This window comes from Puma concolor, chromosome A3, assembly GCF_028749965.1.
Source record: "Puma concolor isolate L17-30 chromosome A3, mPumCon1.1.hap2, whole genome shotgun sequence".
NCBI classification, from domain to species: domain Eukaryota; kingdom Metazoa; phylum Chordata; class Mammalia; order Carnivora; family Felidae; genus Puma; species Puma concolor.
The window spans coordinates 94,003,340-94,026,566 of record NC_141669.1 but is presented as its reverse complement, the minus strand read 5'-3'; the positions used below and the strand labels follow the sequence as shown (position 1 = coordinate 94,026,566).

Below are 23,227 nucleotides of genomic sequence, written 5' to 3'. Positions count from 1 at the left end.
AGAAAGTTGTATCGCCCTGGGGATAGCTGTGTGTAAGGCACACTAATACACACTTCCCTGAGTCTTATTGAATCCTCCTAATAACACCATGCAATCCTGAATGTCATCCTCATTTTGCAGGTGAGGAGCTCAGAGAGGTAAAGCAATGGTCATGCTGCTTCTTCCACTGGATGTGATCCCAGCACCATGGTCCCAGCTACCGTTACCATGGAGTTCCGCTGAGCCCCAAATACTAAAATCTTGAACTGAAGTGTATGGGTTTCCATGCTGGGTTTTACTTTCCTAGGTTCTGTTTTGTTTTGTTTTGTTTGTTTTTCCTTTCAGGAGCTACTGGCAATGTTGCTCAGTCTTCCTGCACATGGAGAAAAACAACCTTAGACTCCCATCTCCATTCAAATATTATTACAAATAATGTGCTCTCTAGGATTCGGGCTTCCTGAAAATTTACCTGTGAGGAACTTTGATAAAATAAAAAAGGAGATCATATTTTGGGACCAGATCTATAAAGAATGCCCCTTCTTTGGAATTAATTCAACAAAAAGTTAACCCTTGGCTTCATTTTACAGCAGGAAACAGCCTGTTTAGTGTTGGTTTTTCTGAAGGCCTCTGGCCCTTCCTTTGTCTACAGAGGGTCATAAAGGCAGGTGCAAGCAGGGAGTCAGAGAGCAGACAAAACTGACCTTTAAAGTTTTGTTTCAGGCCAGTGTGTATGACTCCCAAAAGCATACTGACTAACACAAATAACTTTCGACCTCTGCCCTCCTCACTTGTGTCCTGTCTTTGTGGATAAGGCATTCATCTTTGGCCATGACACATCTTTTTAAGAGGGAGAGACTGTGTATTGAGTTATTATGACGATTGTGACCTTCTTCTGTGACCTGTTATTTTTCTCCACACAATGAACATACTGAGTAGATGCAGATTTAAAATAATATATATTGTTATTTACTCTAACAAGTCCGTAGTGTTTCCTTCTCACCTTACCTCCCGTGTCTTTACCAAGCTGGGTTTTACCTTTGTATTTTGTTTAGTTCTTTAGAACCTAGATATGGGGCCAGAGGTAGGATGAGAGAGATAAATACGTAATTCCCTGGACATTCAGTATTTATGAGATACTAACCACGTGCTCAGTGCTGTCATAGGTACTGGAGGAAGGTGGAAAGAATGTATGCAATGGCAGCCTGTGAAGATCTTGCTTCTGAGACAGAAAAAGCCTTGCTCACACACAGATTCTTGCTTTGTTCACTCCCGCTTTGCTGCAGTAACAAAACACCCCCAAGTCTCAGTGGTTTACAGCACTTCTTGCTATGGGCTATGGTGCTGCTCCAATGTACCCTCTCATTTCAGAACCCGGCCTAAAGGAGCACCTCCCATTCAGGACATGCCATTCTCTTGACAAAGTGCAGAAGAAAGACAGCTGGAGGCATCTCCAGATTCTTCTCAAAACCTCTGCTTGAACACAGAATGCATTATGATGTCACTGCTTCACATCTCATTGGTCAAGCATATCACATGCAGAGCCCAAAGTCATAGGGGAGTGATGCACTCACTACAGATGGGGACCTGCATGTCACAAGGAGTAGAGCCCTGTAGGAAGGTGATGGTAAAAAAAAAAAAAAAAAGTGTGAGTAATATAAGCTATCACATCCAGAAAATTCTCATAATGTAATTGAACTGCAGCGGGTGGTACTGATGATAAACACACTACAGGCAGAGACTCATAATGACAGGTGAGAGCAAGGAGAAACTGGAAAGGCAGGAAAAACTAGAGGACAGAGAAAACAGAAAAGAGGCAATGAAAACTTGGATTTTCTTCAGCTAAGCGTAGCATCATGGATGTAGGGATGAGGAAGAAGCTCAGGTGGACATGCCATTTTTTTGCTGCCTAGCATCTATTCAGTCCCTTCCTAATATCACTTGAAATTGCATTTGGGAAATATCTCTTTTCATTTGTGGGACTGTAAGAAAGAATGGTGGGGGCCTCCAGAGTCTTCTTCACTCACTCACTCACTCACTCACTCACTTCCTTTTGTCACTGAGAAGTCAACTGGTCACCACCTACTTTTGACCCATTGGACTCTTTATTAGGACCTTAAATGATGAATAGTTTGCTTTCAGGACATGAGAAGGAGCAATGGCTGATTTATCTCCCACACTGTGGCCATGCTATCATACCCAGAAAGCTCCTTCCCTCTGTTCCTGTCCTTTCTCTTGTCCTGGTCTCCACCCTTCCCATACAGTTTGGGAGGATCCCCTTTATAATGAAGTTAACCAGAATGGTTTCTGCAGCATGTGACCCAAAGGGTGCTGATTGATACAAGGCCATAGACATCATGGGAAAACAAAACTCTATTCCTTCACAGTGTTTGGCATTGAAAATCAGGGGGAAAAACACTTATTACAGAACATGAATGAGGGTGTTAAGTGGCTTGTCCCAGGTCACTTGGTGGCAAAACTACATCTGTTGTGTGAGAGCCCCCCAGTGTGCTGGAACTCCTTTCCCATCTCCATGAGTAGGACTGAGCCTGCTCTAGGAATCAAGGAGGCGGTGTGGAAGGGAGGCATTCTAGAATGGCTTGGGATGGTTCTGGATGGAGTGGAGAACATGCTAACTAGAACAGGAAAAGGGGATTGGTGCAGGATGATGAATGACATGGGCCAGAAAGATTCAGGAAAAAATTTGGAGTGATACTTACAAAGGAATTAGAATAACACAGATCATAATTATGCTAGAATGTTAAATGAAAGAGAAACAAGACATTTAATCTAACATGTTTTATTCTAATAGAATGAAAAACTTATGTACACAAGAGTTTGAAATGACTTGGGTAAAAGTATGAGTGACTTTTTTTCTTTGTTCTACTTTTATGTGGTATCTTATTCTTCTTTAACGGGCATGAATCACTTTTATAAAATGAGGATAATTTCTTTGAAAATTAAAAATGCTCAAGAGTAAACAACAGAAATCTAGGGATGCAACACATTTATAAACAAAATGCTTTGTGCAGTTAACCTCCTGATGATTTACATGTTTGCCATTTCTCTCAGAGAGATGAGGGCCCACATCTGCTTAATATCATCTCTTCCACTTGGTGCAAAGCTTTGGCTAATATCTGCCAGAATTGGGATGGGTTAAGAAATTCGCCTGGATAAAAAAATACCACCTGGATATTTTCAGCTCTCTCTATACAATGCTTTCTTTATTTATGTGCCTCAGTAACAGCTTGTAGCACCTTCATAATGCCAGTGAGGGATACAGCTGTTCCTAAATTTAAGAATGGAGAGACACAAAGGCTTCTGAAGCCTGTGCTGTGGTCTCCCTTTGACTAGAAAGAATATGAGGGAACAATGTGTGTGTTGGCAGAGAGAGGTATTATGAAACAGCCACTAGAAAGCCAAGCTGAGACAACCTTCCCTTGCTCCTTATCACTTGCAAAACAATCTCTAATAGCTGCTATGGAAAAGGAGGCGGGGCCATTTAGGATGACAGCCAAACACCTGCAGATCTTTGAGATTATACCTCATTCTATGGTTGTGGATGAAAGTTTGGCCACTTTGCTTTCATTTTTTTTTCATGTCATTCATGAATTATATTTTCTGAGAGTGCTTTGAATTTCCACTGACTTGCAAATAAGTGTTTCACCTGAGATTAACACTGCATCTTTTTGACAGCTGTAGACTTCTTTCTTCAAGAACTTTTGCACTCTGAAAATTGATGGATTATACCAAGCAAAGCAACCTAGGAATATCAAAGTAGGAGAACATTAGTATATAGAAAGTGACCGTGTTTCTCATATTCCCTGTGAAGCAAGATGCTCTAATACACCAGACTCTAATCCCCATGCAGGGGATATCTAACATGCACTAGGTGTATCTCTTTCCAACCCCAGACCCATGCAGGCACCCATGCATTGCAACTCTCTTTGTTACTAAGCCAGAACTAGCCTCATCATGAAATGGTTCTAGGTTGTTACTACCAAGAGACCAAGAATTGAAACCTCTTTTATATGCCTGACTTCTCTACAGTTGTTAAACCTACCTGCAAAGGGGAGGCTCCAAGTGGCAGAAAACTGCTAGTTGTTTGTTAACATTGGATCTTTCTTAGAGGTGCAAACATGGCTCCAACTCCCTTGTAAGGTCCGTGGCTGTGTGTAACTAAATTCTGTCCAATGGGACACAAGCAGAAAGGATGCCATTGTTCTCCTGGAGGGGCAGAAGGAGGTCTTTTCCTCCTCACTGGCCAAGAGCTATAAACTAAAGAAGCTCCTATGCTCCCGGAGATGATAGCTGGGCTTGAGGATGGAAAACTGCTTACCTGGACAGTACATCTTACTCTGGATCATTAATTTAAACAGAAATAAGCTTCCACCTCATATCAGTCACTGTACTTGTGGTCTCTTTGTACGGTGCCTTAGCCTGCACCTCTACAAATGCATACAGCCAACGAGAGAGCCCCCTTCCCTGCTTGTGCTCTGTTCCAGACAGCCTTCCAAGATCTTGAGACTGCAGAAAATAAAACACAGTCATTTCTTATGAAAATATGCTGCTTTGGAATGAAGAGCTAAAAATAAGTGAGTGTAAGTAATAATTCAGGAAAAGAGGAAAAGGTTGACTCCATTCCTGCTTTTGACCTGCATGTGGGCCAGGAGTTTGAAGGAAAAACACAGCCATCACTAAACAAAGAAGTGGGGAGCCCGATACCCTGAGTACCTGCAAGTTTGTCATTTGCACAAGAATTTGCAGGTAATTTCTTTTTCTGATTAAATGGTGTCTAACCAGAAGTTAATTTTTAACACAAACTTTTTATTTGACTGTTTTTATTCTTGCCCCTCTAATTTTGTTTACTGACCCTCATGGCAACAACTTTCCTTAATATTGGAGAACGTGAGTGTCCCGAAGTCCTCACTCTGATAGACACTGAAAGATGGACATAAGGCTGGATTCATGACTCTCTAAAATTTATTTTTTAAAAATTCACTTATGGAGCACCTGGGTGGCTCAGTAGGGTGAGAGTCTGACTTTTGATTTCAGCTCAGGTCGTGATCTCATGGTTTTTGGGTTCAGGTCCCATGTCAGGCTCTGTGCTGACAGCAGGTCACCTGCTTGGGATTCTCTCTCTCTCTGCTCCTCCCCGCTCGTGCTGTCTCTGTCTCTCTCTCAAAATAAATAAACTTAAAAAAATCCACTTATAGCCCCTGATATTACTTTTTCTGAGTGGAGGAGGCTCAGAATGACAGACTGCGGTGAAGACTCCCTTCCCCGAAGAGGATGAGGGAAACGGGACCTTCATCTAAATGTGAACAGTGTTCCTTTTGCCATTATTGATTTCTTGTCAACAAGACAACAATCTATATAAATTTGTCACGTTTTCTAACACCTGCTTTTTGGACAACAAAGAATTGCTCACATTTTTTTTTAAGCCCAGCTGGGAGAGAAACAATGGAGAGTGAATGGGAGACAACCACATGGCTTCTCCTAATGATGGGTGCTTGCCTCACCAGGGACTCCAGGCGAGCAGAAGCTCCTGTTGTTTTATGTTTCTTCATGCAAATGGCTCAATGGTGATGCAAGAGAAAGTATCACTGCCCATCTGGTGGAACACAATTCTTGTTGAATGAGAAAAAGAGAAAGAGTTGGTTGCCTTCCCCCACCCCACGCCCTTTGTGCTATGTAAGAAGCTAGAAAGTCTTACCTAGAATCTGACATCTGAGTAAAACCTCAAAAGTCAATAATGTGACCCAAACCTGAACCTTCACAAACAAGTTTCCAAAGCCCAGCTGAGAAGAAAGGGCAGGTGCACTATTTGATTGCATTTCTTTTTGCCACAAAAGATCCTACTTGTTTCAAGTCACTCTATTTGAAGTGCACTTTTCCTGTTGTTTTAATTTGCGTGTGTGTGCAAACCTCCTGAGAACAAGGACTCCCATTGGTGCATTCCTGTCCCAGAGGCTTAATCTTGATGTCCCTTGTTTATACCCTCTCCTTTCTTCATCTCATTCCCTGCCGGTGCTTCCTGAGACCATCTTCCAGATCATTTACTTGCTCTCAAAATCCTCACCTCAGGTCCTCTTCCTGGGCATCCCTAAGATCTCTCTCTCTCTCTCTCTCTCTCTCTCTCTCTCTCTCACACACACACACACACACACACACACACACACACACAGAACACACACAGGTACATTTAAAAAAAACTCAGAGCACAAGAGCAGCTATGTGAAAAGTCCAATTTTATTTTCAGTGACAACTATTAATTTCAGCCCCCATTCATTCCATTTGATGTCTCCAGGAAATTAGGGCTAACTCAGCACCCCCACTCATGCTCCCCTGGGAGTGTGTGTAGTTTAGGAGCCCCTAGCCCTGTACCTTCTACTGCTCCCACATCCTGTTAGGGTGAAGTTTATACCAATAGGGATTTGGGGTTCTGTGAAGCTAGGTGCATCAGAATTTAAAGTTTGTGGCTGTTGAATACATGCTCTTGAGGTTTCAGAGGTGAAGTCTATGTTTTTAACCCAGTGCATATCATTTATTCTTCTTGAGAGCTGAAACCAAAGGGATTGATTTTCTGACATCTATTAAACAATACCGAACCTGGTGCACTTTACCCAGGCCTCTGTTGCATTTTCTACTCCTAGAAGATAAGACCCTAAACCAACTAGATTATTAATTAAAACTAATGCTTGTGGGGCACCTGGGTGGCTCAGCTGGTTAAGCATCTGACTCTTGATTTTTGGCTCAGGTCATGATCTCACAGTTCGTGAGTTCAAGCCCCACATGGGGCTCTGTGCTGACAGTGCAGAACCTCTTGGGATTATCTATTTCTCCCTATCTCTGTCCTCCGACTCCACTTGCACACACTTGCACGCACACACACTCTCTCTCTCAAAATAAATAGAAACTTAAAAAAAAAGACTAATGATTGTTCATCAAGACTCACTTTAAAGTCCCTCACTTTGCTGTGCTCACTAATGCAAAGTTGTTGTATCATAAATTGCCCACCCAGGCTCTAAAACCCCACAGATACCCTCCCATGACTTTGCCATTCTGAGACATGGTCAAAACTCTCAAGGCTGCTTTCTTGACGGACATGGTCCAGAACTCCGAAGTTTGCTTGGTCAACAGGTTTTTTGGGTGATCTCATGGGAAGTTAGCTGTAGATCATCCGTCTTGCTACATGGCAGTGAGTCAATACAAAGCCCTATCCATGGGAAATAATCATCTCTGTACAGAAGTCAGTGATTTATAAAAGGACAATAGAAGGAAGAAAGGCAAAATCATGAACTGAAGAAACAACACTTTAAATTTTTTAATGTTTTTATTTATTTTTGAGAGAGAGAGACAGACAGAGCATGAGTGGTGGGGGGGAGGCAAAGAGAGAAGGAGACACAGAATCCAAAGCAGGCTCCAGGCTCTGAGCTGCCCACACAGAGCCCGACACAGGGCCTGAACCCATGAACCGTGAGATTATGGCCTAAGCTGAAACCAGACATTCAACCGACTGAACCACCCAAGCGCCCCTGAAAAATAACACTTTTATGGACAAAAGGGAATAAGTAGCAAAAGCACTAAAAGTAACCCCAACTTCAGAGTCTCTAAAGCCCACCTGTCTGCTACCCTCTTAGGGCACACTGACATCAGGCTGGTGAGAGCAAAGTCTGGTGAGCAAGACGGGATGGAGATGTCTGTGGGCATGTCTAAGACTGCACTAAGTCAATCGAGATAGAGAGTCATTACAGAGCTGGCAAGTCCTAAAGCCTGAATTTACTTTGTGTGGAGGTGGCTCTGCTGATAGTAGGTTACAGGGCCTCTGTAGAAGTCCATGACCAAAGACACGGGAGATCATCAGGAGGCAGTGAACTGCTGTAGCTTCTTTCGGAAGTGGATCATTCCCACCCCCACCCCAAATCCAACAACATGTCAGCATGCACACATCCCCTTTTGTACAATGAACACCAGGACACCAGGCATCAGTCTTGGTCATAGAGTCAATGTGGTGTGTGCAATTTATATTTAAAATCCACATAGTTTGGGGATGCCTGGGTGGCTCAGTTGGTTAAGCATCTGACTTTTGATTTTAGCTCAGGTTGTGATCTCACAGTTTCATGAGTTCGAGCCCCACGTTGGGCTCTGAGCTGACAGTACAGAGTCTGTTTGGGATTTTCTCTCCCTCTTTCTCTCTCTGCCCGTTCCCTGCTCATGCTCTGTCTCTCTCAAAATAAATAAATAAACTTAATTTTTTTTTAAAAAAATTAAATTCACATAGTTTTATCTCAACAAAGCAGCAGTTAGGATGCCATCCTACATTCCCTAATTTCCCCCAGCCCCCTGATTCTCAAATGTCGGTGGGCAGAAAAATCTCTTGGCATTTCCAGACTCCTTTGTCAGAGATCAGATGAGTGCATCTGGAATGGGGCCCATGAATCCGTATGTTTAACAGTACGTAGGTGAAGGAACTCCCGGGGAGAATACAACTGAGGCTAAAGTAATATGTTTCTGAGCAGGGCCGACCTTACATCCAAGCTCTGATCCTGGCTGGCTGTGTGGCCTTGGGCAAGTAACTCAAACTCTCTGTTCTTCATCCACAAAGTGGAGATCTTGGTGCCCACTCCTCATGTTTATTCAAGCTGTATAACAACTGTAGTAACAGTGAGGCACTTGTAGCATTTGTGCTTGTGTTTGGTATATATTCATTGTCCAGGAGCTCTGGCTCCTGGCTCTGGCTTTGAGCAGGACTGTGTCCACAAGGAGCAAATAAGGTATTCGAAGTCCTCAGGGCATTTGGCACTACAGAGGGCAAGTACTTGTGGCTTGAGGAGGAGAGCTCCAAGAGGGCTGGTCTTGAAAATGCTGGTCTTTCAACTCAGTCCCACTTCTCAGGCATCTGGCAGCTCAAAATTACTGATGGACAATAGCACCATGAATTGGGTTGGGATGTGTTCCATAAGCACCAGCCAGGTGCAGTCTTGATTCAGGCTCTCTGAGTGGCAGATCTTATGCCTGGGGTCCTGGTGGGAGTAGCTTGTCAAGGACATGCTCCCACAAGAACCGGGAAAGGAGTGGGGAGCAGGACAGGAAGGGAAGAGAGCCAAGCGAAAGTGTGCTCTCAGGTGAGTCCCCAACCTCAGCCTGATCCCCCAGGGACTCCAGATTATAAATGACACTTCAGAGGGCTTTTTTGGCAAGTAGGTGAGTGGTCATCTCTCCCTACTTTCTTTCTTTCCTTTTATTAATGTTTATTTATTTTTGAGAGAGAGAGAGCGGGAGCAGTAGGAGGGGCAGAGAGAGAGAGGGAGACACAGAACCTGAAGCAGGCTCCAGGCTCTGAGATGTCAGCACATAGCCTGACATGGGGCCCCAAACCCACGGACCCTGAGATCATGACCTGAGCCGAAGTCAGACACTTAACCGACTAAGCCACCCAGGTGCCACATCTCTCACTACTTTCAAGATGATCCAGCGCTGGTAAAAGGGACCCAAGGGGTTCTAGCCAGGTGCCAGGACTGACGGTTCACTACAGATGCCATCCCAGGAGCTTTGTGTCCACACCTGGGGCTTCTGCCCCATCACCATCCATGGATTCTGACTACTTGAGTGGATGGCCCACCTTAGTCTTCGAAATGGGGAACAGGATGGGGACCCATAACTGATAAGCTCATGTGAACAATAAAAAAATACTTGAAATGTGACGAGCCTGGGTGGCTCTGTCAGTTAAGCGTCCAACTTCGGCACAGGTCATGAGCTCACGGTTTGAGCCCTGAGTCTGGCTCTGTGCTGACAGCTCAGAACCTGGAGCCTGCTTTGGATTCTGTGTCTCCCTCTCTCTCTGCCCCTCCCCTGCTTGGTCTCTCTCTCGCTGGCTCACTCTCTTTCTCTTTCTCTATCTCAGTCTCTCAAAAATAAATTAAAAAACATTTAAAAATACTTGCAATGTGAAGACCATTGCGAATCATTATATTATTATACCCATGGTATAGTAATTTTTTACTATTTTTTTGAGCTACATGGACACAGTCAGCCAGTTTCATGTGTCTGAGCCTGCCCAGCAGTTATGAAATAGAAGTCACCACTCATTCAAGTGTTGCTATGTGCCAGGTAGCCCTCCAGACCCCTTATATTAATAACTCAATCCTCAAACAACCTATGACTTAACATTATCATTAGCCCTGTTGAGGGGATATCGTCAATAATAATAATAAATATCTTGACCAAGGTCACAAAACCTAACATTTCAACTCAAGTTCAATCCCAGAAGTCAGGATTTTAACCCAAGTCTGTTTCATGAACCTGGCCGAGTCTACCATGCTGCTTTCAGTATTTGTTTATTTTTTTTAAGTTTCTTTGTCTACTTATTTACTTATTTAGAGCATGAGCAGGAGAGGGGCAGAGAGAGATGAAGAGAGAGAATCCCAAACAAGCTCCACACTGTCAGCACAGAGCCCCACATGAGTTCTATCTATCTCACAAACTGTGAGATCATGACCTGAAGTTGAAATCAAGAGTTAGACACTTAACCAACTGAGCCACCCAGACGTCCCCAGTATTTGGTTATTTACATGACTCTGGGAGCCTCAGAAGTAGCAGCACTTTCCTGTTCACTCTAGTATCCCCAGCATCTGACAGAAAAATTAGACATTCATACACATTTGGAAAAGGAAAAGAATCATTTTTAAAAACACCTTGAAACACTTTAGTCTATGATTTCACCTGGACTAGAACAAGCCCAACAACTACAGCAAATTATGAAAACCCAGCCTTAGCAACTCATTTGGTCAAAAGGGACTGAGTGCCCATTGCATCCCTGGCATCATGCAATGAACAATGGTGAAATCGAATACTTTTCTCCCAACCCAGATTAAGCTTAACAGACTGAGCACGGCTGTCTACTCTGAAGGCTCCTGGCTGCTCCCTGTGTGATCTGCCTCAGGCCCCTTGCCCTCCAGGTGTGCCAGGAGCTCTGACATTGACAAAAAAGAGACCCAAGTCCATCCTCTGGCCTTTAGCATATTAACAAGGGAGCTCCGTTCCTCCTTGGGTCCCCTCCCCCTCTCACCTTCTTCCCCTGTAATTATAACAGGTTAATATCTCAGATTTATGGTGAGAAAAAAATGTGCCAGCACGGATAGTGTTTCAGAACTAATTGTGAGTCACCGGATCAAGTTTCTAAAAGTTGAATGCACTGTGGAAAATATTCTCTGACCACCGAGAATTAGAATCACTTCCTGTGTGACTCCTCTGTGACTTATAGCTTGTAACTGTTAACTATTTCTAAGGGAAGGAATTTGCTTCAAATTGTTTTTCTTTTTCTCCATTTTCGTTTTCCAATGTATCGACAAAACCACCATGGTGTATTTTTAAGAAGAAATAATATAAAAACATTCTCCTCTGTTCTCCTCTTGAGTTTGGTGAGTAATTATGGTGATGAATAATTTTCCATTCTCAGATAAGGATGAAAAGGACTCTTCCTTTCACATCCTGCTCCTGAAGTACAGGTCTGGAGGCAACAGGGAGTGAGTGGGGTTTCAGAATTCCCAGGGGCAGACAGCCAGTCTCTGGCTCAAGGTCTCCACCCCTGGGCCTCCATTCCTTATCTATGTTGTCTCCCAAGCTGAGACATTTCTCAAAGTGAAAAGGACACTCTTAGAATTAGCCTGGGTTAGCTAGAAGCTGGATTGTCTTAGGTAAACCTTGCTCTGATGTCACCATGGTCCCAGGGAAACATAAGATTCCTCCCAGCTAAAACATCCAAAATTACAGGCATTTGGATCCCTACTGTGTGTCCCACAAGGGCCCAAGTAAGCTCCATGAGCCATCATTAGCTATCAAGCTTTAGCAGTAAAGGAGAAATGAACTCTGTAGGGGACATATCCAATTCCGATTTAAATTTAATCTGTGTGGTCAATTATTTGTATAATAATGGAGGAAAATAAAGACTATTTCACCAAAGTCAACTCTGTAATTTTAGAGCCTTTAAGACATTTGAAAATGCCTTGTGCAATTATGTGGCGCTTAATACTCAGATAATGGAACAATGAAAGATGTATGTTTGCATTTTGTAAAATTAAACTGTATGCAGTTATTTATCTTTTACCTTAATTGTTTGAGCTTGTTTCTAATGTAAACTGTTGTAATTTTAAATAAATACAATAGAAAAAACTTTCATAGGTATCAAGAATCCAGAGTAAATTTACTTTGCAAATAGGCTTTGTAGGTATGTTTTATGCTGAGGATCTTAAACTGACACTTTCATTCAAAAATCTTTTGAATTACTCACTGTTTGCCTCTCTGAGGTCAGATGGATTTTGAGGAGGCTGGATTTCACAATGGAGTTTGGGTGACTTCATCTTATTCCAAGTCTTGGAATATGGGAAATGTACAAAATTGGTGTGCTGGAAGGTTGGAAGTACATTCTGGATTGACGTTCATGCTTTCATTTTTTATGTTCTTCTTTCATTCCTGGGTCCAATTTGGTCTCCTTTCTAGTCAGATTTCTCATCTGCTTCCACTTTGCTAGCTTTATATATTTATTATAAAAAGTTGTAAGTATCTGGGGGTGGGGGATGAGAGAATTTATAATATATGAATACATTTGCTAATATTTAATATGGTCAATATGAGCCAAATATACTATTGTTTGAATTCCAATGTTGTGGGTCTTTCTGATGTGATTGTCATACCATGACAACAAATGCTTGTATGATAAATAAAGACAGAAGGTAAGGCAGAAATGATTCCCCCTGGACTTCAGAGCATTGCAGGATGATGCTCAAGCACATCTTGATCGATATTTTATAACTTCAATGTCACTGAGTCACTACAGCACAGAGCTTAGAAATATAAACTTTGAGGGGCGCCTGGGTGGCGCAGTCGGTTAAGCGTCCGACTTCAGCCAGGTCACGATCTTGCGGTCCGTGAGTTCGAGGCCCGTGTCAGGCTCTGGGCTGATGGCTCAGAGCCTGGAGCCTGTTTCCGATTCTGTGTCTCCCTCTCTCTCTGCCCCTTCCCCGTTCATGCTCTGTCTCTCTCTGTCCCAAAAATAAATAAACGTTGAAAAAAAAAATTAAAAAAAAAAAAAAAAGAAATATAAACTTTGAAACTTGATACACATTCCAGCTCTGCCATTTACTCAGTGTGCAACCTCAGGCATGTCACCTGAACCCTCTGAACCTCAGTTTCCTTATCTGAAAAATAAGAATTGTAATCATACCCAAGTCTTGGAGGAAGGGGTTGTTTGTTTTATTTAGTGAGATTTGAACATATCAATATATATATTTTTTCATTTTATTTTTTGAGAGGGAGAAAGAGTAAGTGCACACATGCGAGCAGGGGAGAGGGAGAGACAGAATCCCAAGCAGGCTCCACACTCAGCATGAAGCTGTATGCGGGGCTCTATCCCTTGACCATGAGATCACAACCTGAGCAGAAATCGAGTCGGACGCTCAGCTGACTGAGCCACCCAGGCACCACTGAATGTATCAATATATTTTTAAATTAACAGTACCCAACACAGATTAAGCCTTCTATGGGTTATGCATCGGGTAAAGTTTTATTTTGGAATAATTTCAGATTTACAGAAAAGTTGTAAAAAATGTACAGAGAACTATAAATTTTTCTCTCTACTTGTCAATATTTTGGCATATTTGGATATCATTATTAGTTTTCTATTGCTATGTAACTACCTATCATAAATTTAGCAACTTAAACGAGTGCACATTTATTGTCTCACAATTTTCAGGGGTCAAGGGTCCGTGTACAAATCTACTACTGGGTTCTCTGCTTAGGGTCTTGCTCTCGTTTTCAGAGTTCTCTTCCAAGCTTGCTGGTTGTCCGCAGAATGCAATTCACTCCATTGTGGGACTGAGGGACCTATTTTCTTGCTACATATCAGATGGGGATCATGCTTAGCTCCTAGAGGCCTCCTGTCATTTTCTGCCATGTGAGCTTCCCACAGAATGTCAATTTGACCTCCAATAGAAGAGTATTTCTCTGAAGGTTCACCTTTAGTTAAAGGGTTCACCTGATTAGGTCAGGCCCACCCAGGGGAATTTCCCTTTTGATTAACTCAGAGTTAACTCATAGTCTGTCTAATCATGAGAGTGGTATTCCATCATACTCACAGGCTCTGCCCAGACTTAAGGAGAGGCAATTATATAGGCATGTACAACAGAATTTGAGAATCCTAGGGATTATCTTAAAATTCTGCCAAATGTATATTTTTCCCTGAATAAGAGTAAGACAGACATAATTTGTCATCATCCCTAAATACTTGAGGATCTTTTTCTGTGATTAAAGATGTTATCTTACAAAACTACAATATAATTGTTAAAATCAGAAAATTAAAATTGACACAATCATCTGCTTTAGAGACCTTACTTGTCTATTGCAAATTATCCCCAAATTGTCTTTTATATTAAAGAGAAACAAAAATCTAGTCCAAGATACAACCCACATGTTGCATTTATTTGCCATGGTTCTTTAGTCTCCTTTAATCTGGAATATTTATCTAGTCTTTAATTGTTTTTAATGACATTGATACTTTTGAAGAAAACAGCCTAGTTATTTTGGGGGTTGATACTTTTTCATAATTAGATTTAATGGATACATTTTTGCCAGGAAAATGGTAGCAGTGATGTTCTGTCCTTAGATTATCATATCAAGAGGCACCTATGTTAGTTGGTCCAATTATTGATGATATGGTTATTTGAACATATGGTTAAGATGGCGTCTGCCAGGTTAGTTACCATAAAGTTAGTTTTCACATAATTAGATGAGCATTATACAGGAGTAAAGAGTTAAGAGGAACAAAGAAACACAATAAACTTTCACATATTGTGCACGGGCTTCAAAGCATGTTGAGGGTTAGCCAGTAAACAAGTCTAAGTATGGCTGTCTGTCTGCTAAGCAACAATATCCTTGTCTTTCAAGGGTTCTGCTGCTGGGTCATGCAACTCTTTCCTATATCAAAATTGTCTCCCTCTCTGGGAATGATTCTCAACACAATATCATCACATCTTACTTTGTTTCATCAGAGACTACGTTCATGGTCTTAATCTCCTCACTCTCCTCTTGGAATGGCTCCAACCTGGCCTCTGTCCTCATCACAGCACTAAGAATAAGACAAGTCATGTCAAGGTCACCAACAATCTCTATGACACTAAATCCAATGGATGTATCTCTGTCTCCATCATTTTTGAGCCTTCAATGGCATCCAACACAGTCAGTCACAATCTTCTTGAAATGTCCCCACCCCAGCATTCTTTGGCAACATATACTATGGGTTTCCTCTTGTTTTGCTAGCTGTTTCTCTGGAGTCTCTTGAAGTCTTAGATATTCTCCATGGGGACCACCGGACTGACATGGTTCTGCTCCATGTGGTAAGTCATCCTCCAGCAGGCCAGCCCAGGTGTGTGTCCATGGCAGTAGCCCAGGTCCCAAAAGAGGGAATCACAGCATGCGGTGTCTTAAGGTCTAGGCTCAGTTCTGACCCTAATACATTTCTGCCACACTTCCTAGGCCACAGTGAGTCACAGGGGACATTGTATAGGTCAGCCTTGATTCAAGGGGAAGGGAAATAGATTTCATATCCTGATAGGATGAGCTGCAAAATCTCATTGCAGAGTATGTGAATACAGGGAGTTGGGGAGAATTGGAACCATTTTTGCAACTAATCACTAAATCCACTAACAATAGCCCTGGATGAGAATGGCCCTAACTATACTTCCCGCTGCTTCTGTATTTTTGGTCAGGTGTAGTTCATGGTTCCTACAGATTTTGACACACTCATGACATACACTCAGATATTCTCGTGCCCTTTTTTTTTTGCACCCACCATTCCTCCCCCTACCCGGTTTTATTGAGATATAATTGACATATAACACTATATTAGTTTCTGGTGTACAACATAATGATTCAATATTTGTATATATTGGGAAACAATCATCACAATAAGTCTAATTAATATCCATCACCACAACATAGTTACACATTTTTTTCCTTGCGATGAGAACTTTCAAGACCTATTCCCTTTGCAACTTTCAAATATATAAGATAGTATTAACTATAGTAACTACACTGTGCTTGACATCCCCAGGACTCCTTTAGCTTATAACCAAAGGTTCATACCTTTTGACTACCTCCACCCTCTTCCCTCACCTCCTACCCTGGCTTCATACAACCACCCATCTGTAAGTTCTATGAGTTCAGTGCACTTAACTTTCACGTACAAGTGAGATCATACAGTGTTTGTCTTTCTCTGTCTGACTCTTTTCAGTCTCGTGCGCCTTCTGATAAAGACCTTGGCTTCTCCCACACTTGTCCATGGAAATTTCCTGCTGACCCTGACCTCTGTGGATTTCTGTTTCTGCCAGCTCTGTATTATATTAGGTTGTAAGGTTATCAAATGATGTGGGGAGGAAGCTTAGAGAGAGGGGCACCTTGTTGATACCCAACAGAGCTATACGATTGATTACATAGAGTTCACTTCTCCCACATCAGAATTTTCTAATTCACCCTATTAGCTCCAGCTCAAGTCATTCACTTCCTTTGTCATATTTATCAGTCCTAAGGCATAAAATAAAATAAAATAAAATAAAATAAAATAAAATAAAGTAAAATAAAATATTTGGGGTGTTTTTCCTTTGGTTGAGAAACCCTCTGACCCTCTACTATTTATTCTTTGAAAAGACAGATTCACATTTACAAACCAAATGAAATTAGAAATGTAGTCTGTTTTCTTCAATGTTGTGCTAAAAGGAAGTTCAACCAAACTGGACACATTTTTGGAGATAGGCTTACTTGCCATGTCTTTTCTATTTATCATGGCATCCGTGAAGGCTGTGAGACCCACTGGGGCATATATATTCCTTCTAAGCGTATCATTGGAATCACCTGGGTTGCTTAGAAATAATCATGGCTTGTCACCACCCCAAGGGATTCCAAGGGTCAGAATCACCTGTGTCTGGATAGAACACAATTATCTGTACTTTTCAAAATCTCTTCAGCCCCTGGAATTTTGATGATCAACAGGATTTGAATGAATGCTGCTTGAATTATCCCTCAACCAAAGCCCACCTAAATGCCATACAGGTGGAATGATTCCTTGTTCCTTTTTTAAAAAGTTTTATTTATTTATTTTGAGACAAAGCAGGGGGAGGGATCAGAGACCAGAGAGAGAGAGAATCCCAAGCAGGCTTTGCACCATCAGTGCAGAGCCTGATATGGTGCTCGATCACATGAACCATGAGATCATGACCCGAGCTGAAATCAAGAGTAGGCCGCTTAACAGATTGGACCATCCAGGCATCCCATTCCTTGTTCCTTTTAAATAAGTCAGAGAATAATGTCCAGAGTATCAGGCATGGGGACTTAGATTCTGCATCATGTATTCTCCGGGTAATGTTTCAGTCCAGCTCACCTTGATTCGTTTAGAGAATTAATCATAACCACATTGGTGACCCTCTGCCCTAGTAGAATTGAAAATTAGGAGGTGGGCTACTCTATAGGTTCAGGATAATAAGATTTCTTGTCATTCTACAGGAGATGAAAGGAGGTAGTCTACCTTTGGAGGCAGATGGGACAGACTGTCACAAAGAAATGATGGAGCTTTGATCCCAGGCATCATGAAAAGTGTTCTATGGGCATCCGTGCAAAGGGAAAGAAACAAGTGGGATGTGATGCATAAGATCAAGTACTCTGTTAATAGTGCAAGATTCAAAAAGCTTTTGGCTTTAGGGTCTTATGTGAACAAGTCTCTTTCAACAGACAGGAAATATGTCAGTGCAGTTGTACCAGACTTAAAAAAAAATGAGGGTAGGGGGCCTGGGTGGCTCAGTTGGTTAAGTGTCTGACTCTTGGTTTCAGCGCAGGTCATGATCTCACTGTCATGAGTTCAAGCCCCGCATTGGGCTCTGCACTGAAGGCATGGAGCCTGCTTAGGATTCTGTTTTCCCATTTGTGCCCCTCCCCTTCACGCTCTCTCTCTCTCTCTCTCAAAACTAAATAAATAAACTTAAAAAAAATGAGGGTAGCATGTAAAATATGCAAGCCATTTTGTCAGAAAGAAGGAAGTAAAACTCTACATTTCGATGTGGTTTTGTGTGTGCCACAAAAACTTGAAAATTTACATAAGAAACTAAGAATATGACTTACCCAGTTAGAAGTGTGAAGTCTTGATAGGGGTGGACAAGAATGGGACAGAGATATTTTTATTCTATCTCTTTTGGCATTTTTCTGGTTTCCAAACCATGTGATTTTAGTGCTTATTCAAAAATGTAATAATACTAGTCTTATCTATTGAGAAAATACCTAAAGAGACAGTTCCTGTGAAGTCAGCAAAATGTTTACATTAATTGTGTTTTATCAATCACCGCAGCATTTTTGTATGTTTGAAACAGAGTAGTGCAGATTAGCTCAAGACATATCTCACCAGGCTATGGCTGATGCTAGGAGCACATATGATTCACGAGCCCATCTTAATGACTCCTTCACGTGCCATGTTCCAGGGGAACCCTGGTCTCCGGAATGCCCAACTCACCTGACATTCCTGGGTCACTCTCCTCTCCATAAAGCCAAGTGTCGGACAGATTTACAACTTAATATCCCTAATGTTGAAACCTTATAATACTTGTAACAGAGCTAGTGAGATGCTTAAAAAGAGCTCAGAACATTTGTTTCCTTCTTTCTCCCCCAGGGCATGGAGACTAGCTGGTCTCCCTTGGCTATATTGCACCTGTGGAGAGAAAGGATGGCCTTCATTATTCTCCTTGTGCTGGTGTGTCCTGTGCTTTCTGATATGTTAATATTTCCACAAAAAAAAAGCAAGTTGTAGCTCAATGTTTTGGGCAAACATAATCCCATTAGCAGCTGTCCCTCCCTTAGCGGCCACATCAGCCCTTTGCCATATCATCCTGGCTTCTTAGCACCCACAGGCCACAGTGCTGAGTGTTATGAAGGCAGCCTTTACTCACCCATCTGGAACATCACAGGCACCTTCACAGATTAAAAAGCCTTAGAGTAAAATAACTTTCTTAGCTTCATTTGAACCAGCATCTCCAAGTTCACTTTCTACTCAAGTCTTTTTTCAAAGAACACCTGCAAGTACCCCAAGAAGCTCTGACCTAAATATTATTAACCTCCTCCAAGGAGACCGGGCAGGGGCCCCTTACCTCCCATGGGCCCTCAAATCCCAGGAGCAGCAGGCTTTCTCTGCAGTACAAAACACATCCTTAACTCGGTAAGTATTCCCTTCCTCCTGTCTGACGCACTTTGTAGAATATAAAGGTGGTGGGTCACACTTGAATAACAAGGACAGAGGCAAACCTTTAAAGCCAAAACCTTCCCTCAGGAAAAACAAAACAAACAAACAAACAAACAACAAACAAAACAGTGGAAGAAACAGAAATCTGACTCTGGTTGCCTATCATTTAAAGATTCCAAGGAGCTTTCTTCTATTTGAGGGAAAAGCTCAAGCCTTGCTAAGTCTATAACATGTCAATACACGTTTTCAAAAGAAACCACTTCGCTTTTGACCACAATTGCTTCCATCTTGGCCGTGTAAAAAGCCAAAGCGATACCTTTTTTTTTTCCTTCTACTAAACCAATGGGAGACATTCCAGCTGGGTCCGCTTGCTCTGACCACCTCTGTGAAGGGCAAGCAGTCCTGTCCCTGTCACTTGTGCCTGTTGCCCTTGTAATGGATGGTGGTGAAAACCCCAGGCTGGCTGTGTCTAGACAATACAACTGAGCCAGCTGGGGAATGAGCAAGTCAGCACTGCCCATTGCCTTAGCAAAGTACCAGTGCATCCCTCCACCTGAGCTTCTGTGGTGCATCAGTTTGGTTGTTAAAATGACTAAAATTATTCAGTGGTCCCTGTTCCGGTTGGCTAAAAATGCCCTCCATTCAAGGAATGTACTGTGTGGTTTGCCACATTTGGGATTCTCAGCCTCTTTGGGGATGCTATCTTTAGCCTCAAACCCCACATCCATTCAGTGCTGTTAAGCAGATCTCCAGGGTGTAGGTGACAGTTCAAGCAAGGGTATTTTCAGATCTATTAATACCCCTTGGTCACCAAGTGGCATTTGTTTCCCATATATTTCCATGAAACAGAACAGCAAGGGCCAAGTTTTCTCTGGCTTATGAAAAGGGGCTCACTCTACTGAGACTGTTTGCCTAACTTAAAGTTAAAAACCCAATGGGTTTCTCGGTCCTGCTCGGATGAATTCATCCCTGGATGAATTTTTGATGAACTGGGAAATCACATCCTTGAGGCAGGGAAGGGGGTGAAGTGAGAATTTAAGCCAGAACTCTGTGTATGCAGGGGAATGCACATGAGGATGTGGGGGAGGGGGGGTGTTTTATTTCTACAAGTCTGTTTAACGGGTAGGTCTAATGGGGAAGAAGGAGGACACTACTAAGCTTTCCAGTTGATCCTGATTTTTCATGAGAACCATCACACAGGAGCAGTGAACCCTCCCTTTCTGAGAACAGCCACCAGGTTATTCCACTCATGACCTAGCGCTTCTAGAAATACCACGGTCCTAGAAGCGGGTAGACTTCTCTGCTGCTTGCCGACAGTACCAATTTGGGGTGGTTAATTTGGTTTCTGTTTCACACTCCTTATATGTACAGATGAGACTCCACGTGAAGATTGAGTGCTAAATGTTATATTGCATATCTAAGAGCAAAACATCTGGCGCAAAATGATCTTTCCATACCTCTTCTCCCCTCCCTCTTCCTCCCCACCCTCTCCCCCCCCCACTGCCCTCTTCTCCCCTTCCCTCATCTTTCCCTCCTCCCTCCTTTCCTACCTCCCTTCTCCCTGTGCTTCCAGCCTGCCCAATCCATGTCACTTGTCTGTAGTCTGTAGTGGTCTGAGAAGGTCACTGTGGGGGGGATTTCAGAGAAAACTGGTAGCATCTGCCCAATCCCTGACTCCACAGAGTGTCCATCTATCTGTGGAACACAGTAGGATTCAGTTTTGTTTTTTGAGTTTAGAAATCCAAGGGCAGAAACCCAGCTGTCCAGGGACTGGAGGAGACTGTCCTGCTGAAATGCCACCCATGTGGCTGTGCTCTCCTCTCCGTTAGATGGCGCCATTTTACTGCAGTGCGGCCATGAGAATCCTTGCTCCGTTTCAATTAGTATTCCTTGTGCAAAAATAAGAAAATTCCTTCATTATGCTGGTGGCTGGTGGCAATGTGATAATTAAGGTGGTGCACCAGCATCTCTATTATAAACTCCATTTCTCACATAGGGTTGCAGCTCAGCAATAAAAACTTGCTAGCAAGGTCTTAACCTTAGGACATTTCAAGATAAACATTGCATTTAGCTTTTAGAGGGTCTGTCTTCTTCCTAATTATATATGTCAAGTGTCATCCAAGAAATTTTTTTTCTCCATGTTACTGCAAAGGAATTATGACTTTATGTAGGATTTTGATATTCTCAGCAAGGTATCAGTTTGTGTTAAAATAAAATGCAAAATGTGAAGGATATTTCGATAGAAAATTGAGAGCAACATAATCTTTTGAATTTTGAGATTTGGGCTCCCAAAGATGGGTTGTGCTTAATCATTTCTATCACCTCCTCCTTTTGTTTTGTTTCTGGGCAAATCTAACAATGAGGCAAACCTAACTAACTTCTGAGACCATCAGAACATTCCTTTGGGAATTACCTAAATAATCCTTTCATTTCCTTGCTACACTTTTTCAGTAGCAACGTGATCATGGAATTAATGCAGAGGTGACTTCACACTCTCAGCCACTCCGTGGGACAGGAAAGGTGTCTGGCAGTTACACTCCACGTGCACCCAAGGCAAGACTCCTGGATGTTTTCAGAGCAATCCCCATTTCGGATATCCTGTCCACTTATTAAGCATGGTAGCAAATCATGTGTGTTCTCTTTTGGTCACAAAAATACCCGGTCAGATAAACATCTGGACCGAAAGGGGTTTCCAATCTATTGAACAATACCTGAAAATTTTCACCCCCTGCGCCTACATGAGCCACCCCAAGTAAAATCTCTGACCAATGATGGCTTTTTACTACCTGTACGGATGCTTCTTGCTTTAAAATGATTGACAATTGGAAGTTACTTAAATGTTTTCTATTTAATTTTCTGAGAGAATGCCATTAAAATTGGAATTTGTGAATTAACATAAATGAGTAAAATCCTAGGTTTTAATCATTGATAAGGTTTCTCTGCTCTATATTCACTTTGTGTGATCAGAATAAAATGTTTTGGGGAGACTGGCTGGCTCATGTTGGTAGTGTGTGCAACTCCTGATCTTGGGGTAGTGAGTCAGAGCCCCACGTTGGGCACAGAGTTTACTTAAAACAAAACCAAACTAAAGTATAAAATTCATCAACAAAAAAAAAAAAAAAAAAAAGAAGAATAAAATGTTTCAGGTGCACATTTGAACTGATTCACATAGAATGATATCTGAATGTTTGATACTAACCTTGATGCTAGCTGTTATATATGTTAAATGAGAACAATTTGCTTGACTGAAGAGACTCAGACTTGGGACTAGAATAAAGCAGGTTACCGTTACAAGAAGAAATGTTCTAGAATTTGTGCCCCTGAAGAGCCCCAATGCATTCCAAGAGAGGTCATGCATCCTGGTGTTGGAGGTGAGACCAGAAGAGAGACTATGTAGGGGCACTTGGGTGGCTCAGTCAGTTGAGTGTCTGACTTCTGCTCAGGTCATGATCTCGTGGTTCGTCAATTTGAGCTCCACATCGGACTCACTGCTGTCAGCACAGAGCCTGCTCTGGATCCTCTGATCTCCATTCTCTCTGCTCCTCCCCCAATCATGCTTATCATGCTTTCACTCTCTCTTCAAAAAAAAAAAAGAAGAGAGAGAAAGGGAGATTATACAGTGTCACTGAGGACTTTGCAAGGTGCTAAACAGAGAAACTGAGCGTGAGTGGACAGAGCTGAATGTCTTTTGTCTTCCATGACGGGGTGCTCCTAAACTAATATCACCTCTTATCTTTTCACTTCCTGTCAAATAGTAAGTTTGGATTTGCTTTTAAAAATTTTTTTCAATCTCAAAGTTTGGCCTCAACTTGAATTGCAGATGACTCATAGAGAAAGACATTGAGGTGTAGGGGTGTGGAGGTGATTACTCTGAGTGGCAGGTAGACCCCAAAGCCTTGTAGTGGGATCCAGAGTGAGTTAAGGGCTCCCTAAGATGAGCAGGGAGGTTGTCTGTGGCTTAGTGGCCTTTATTTGAGG

The 23,227-nt window shown here is 42.2% G+C and overlaps 1 long non-coding RNA gene across 1 annotated transcript; it reads left to right on the top strand.

Moving 5' to 3' along the window:
• The first annotated feature begins 1,558 nt into the window (after positions 1–1,558).
• On the top strand, positions 1,559–22,021 carry LOC147582606 (uncharacterized). Its single transcript, XR_015248754.1, has 2 exons — positions 1,559–1,730; positions 21,701–22,021. It is a non-coding gene; the product is annotated as an uncharacterized LOC147582606 (long non-coding RNA).
• Positions 22,022–23,227: the final 1,206 nt, after the last annotated feature.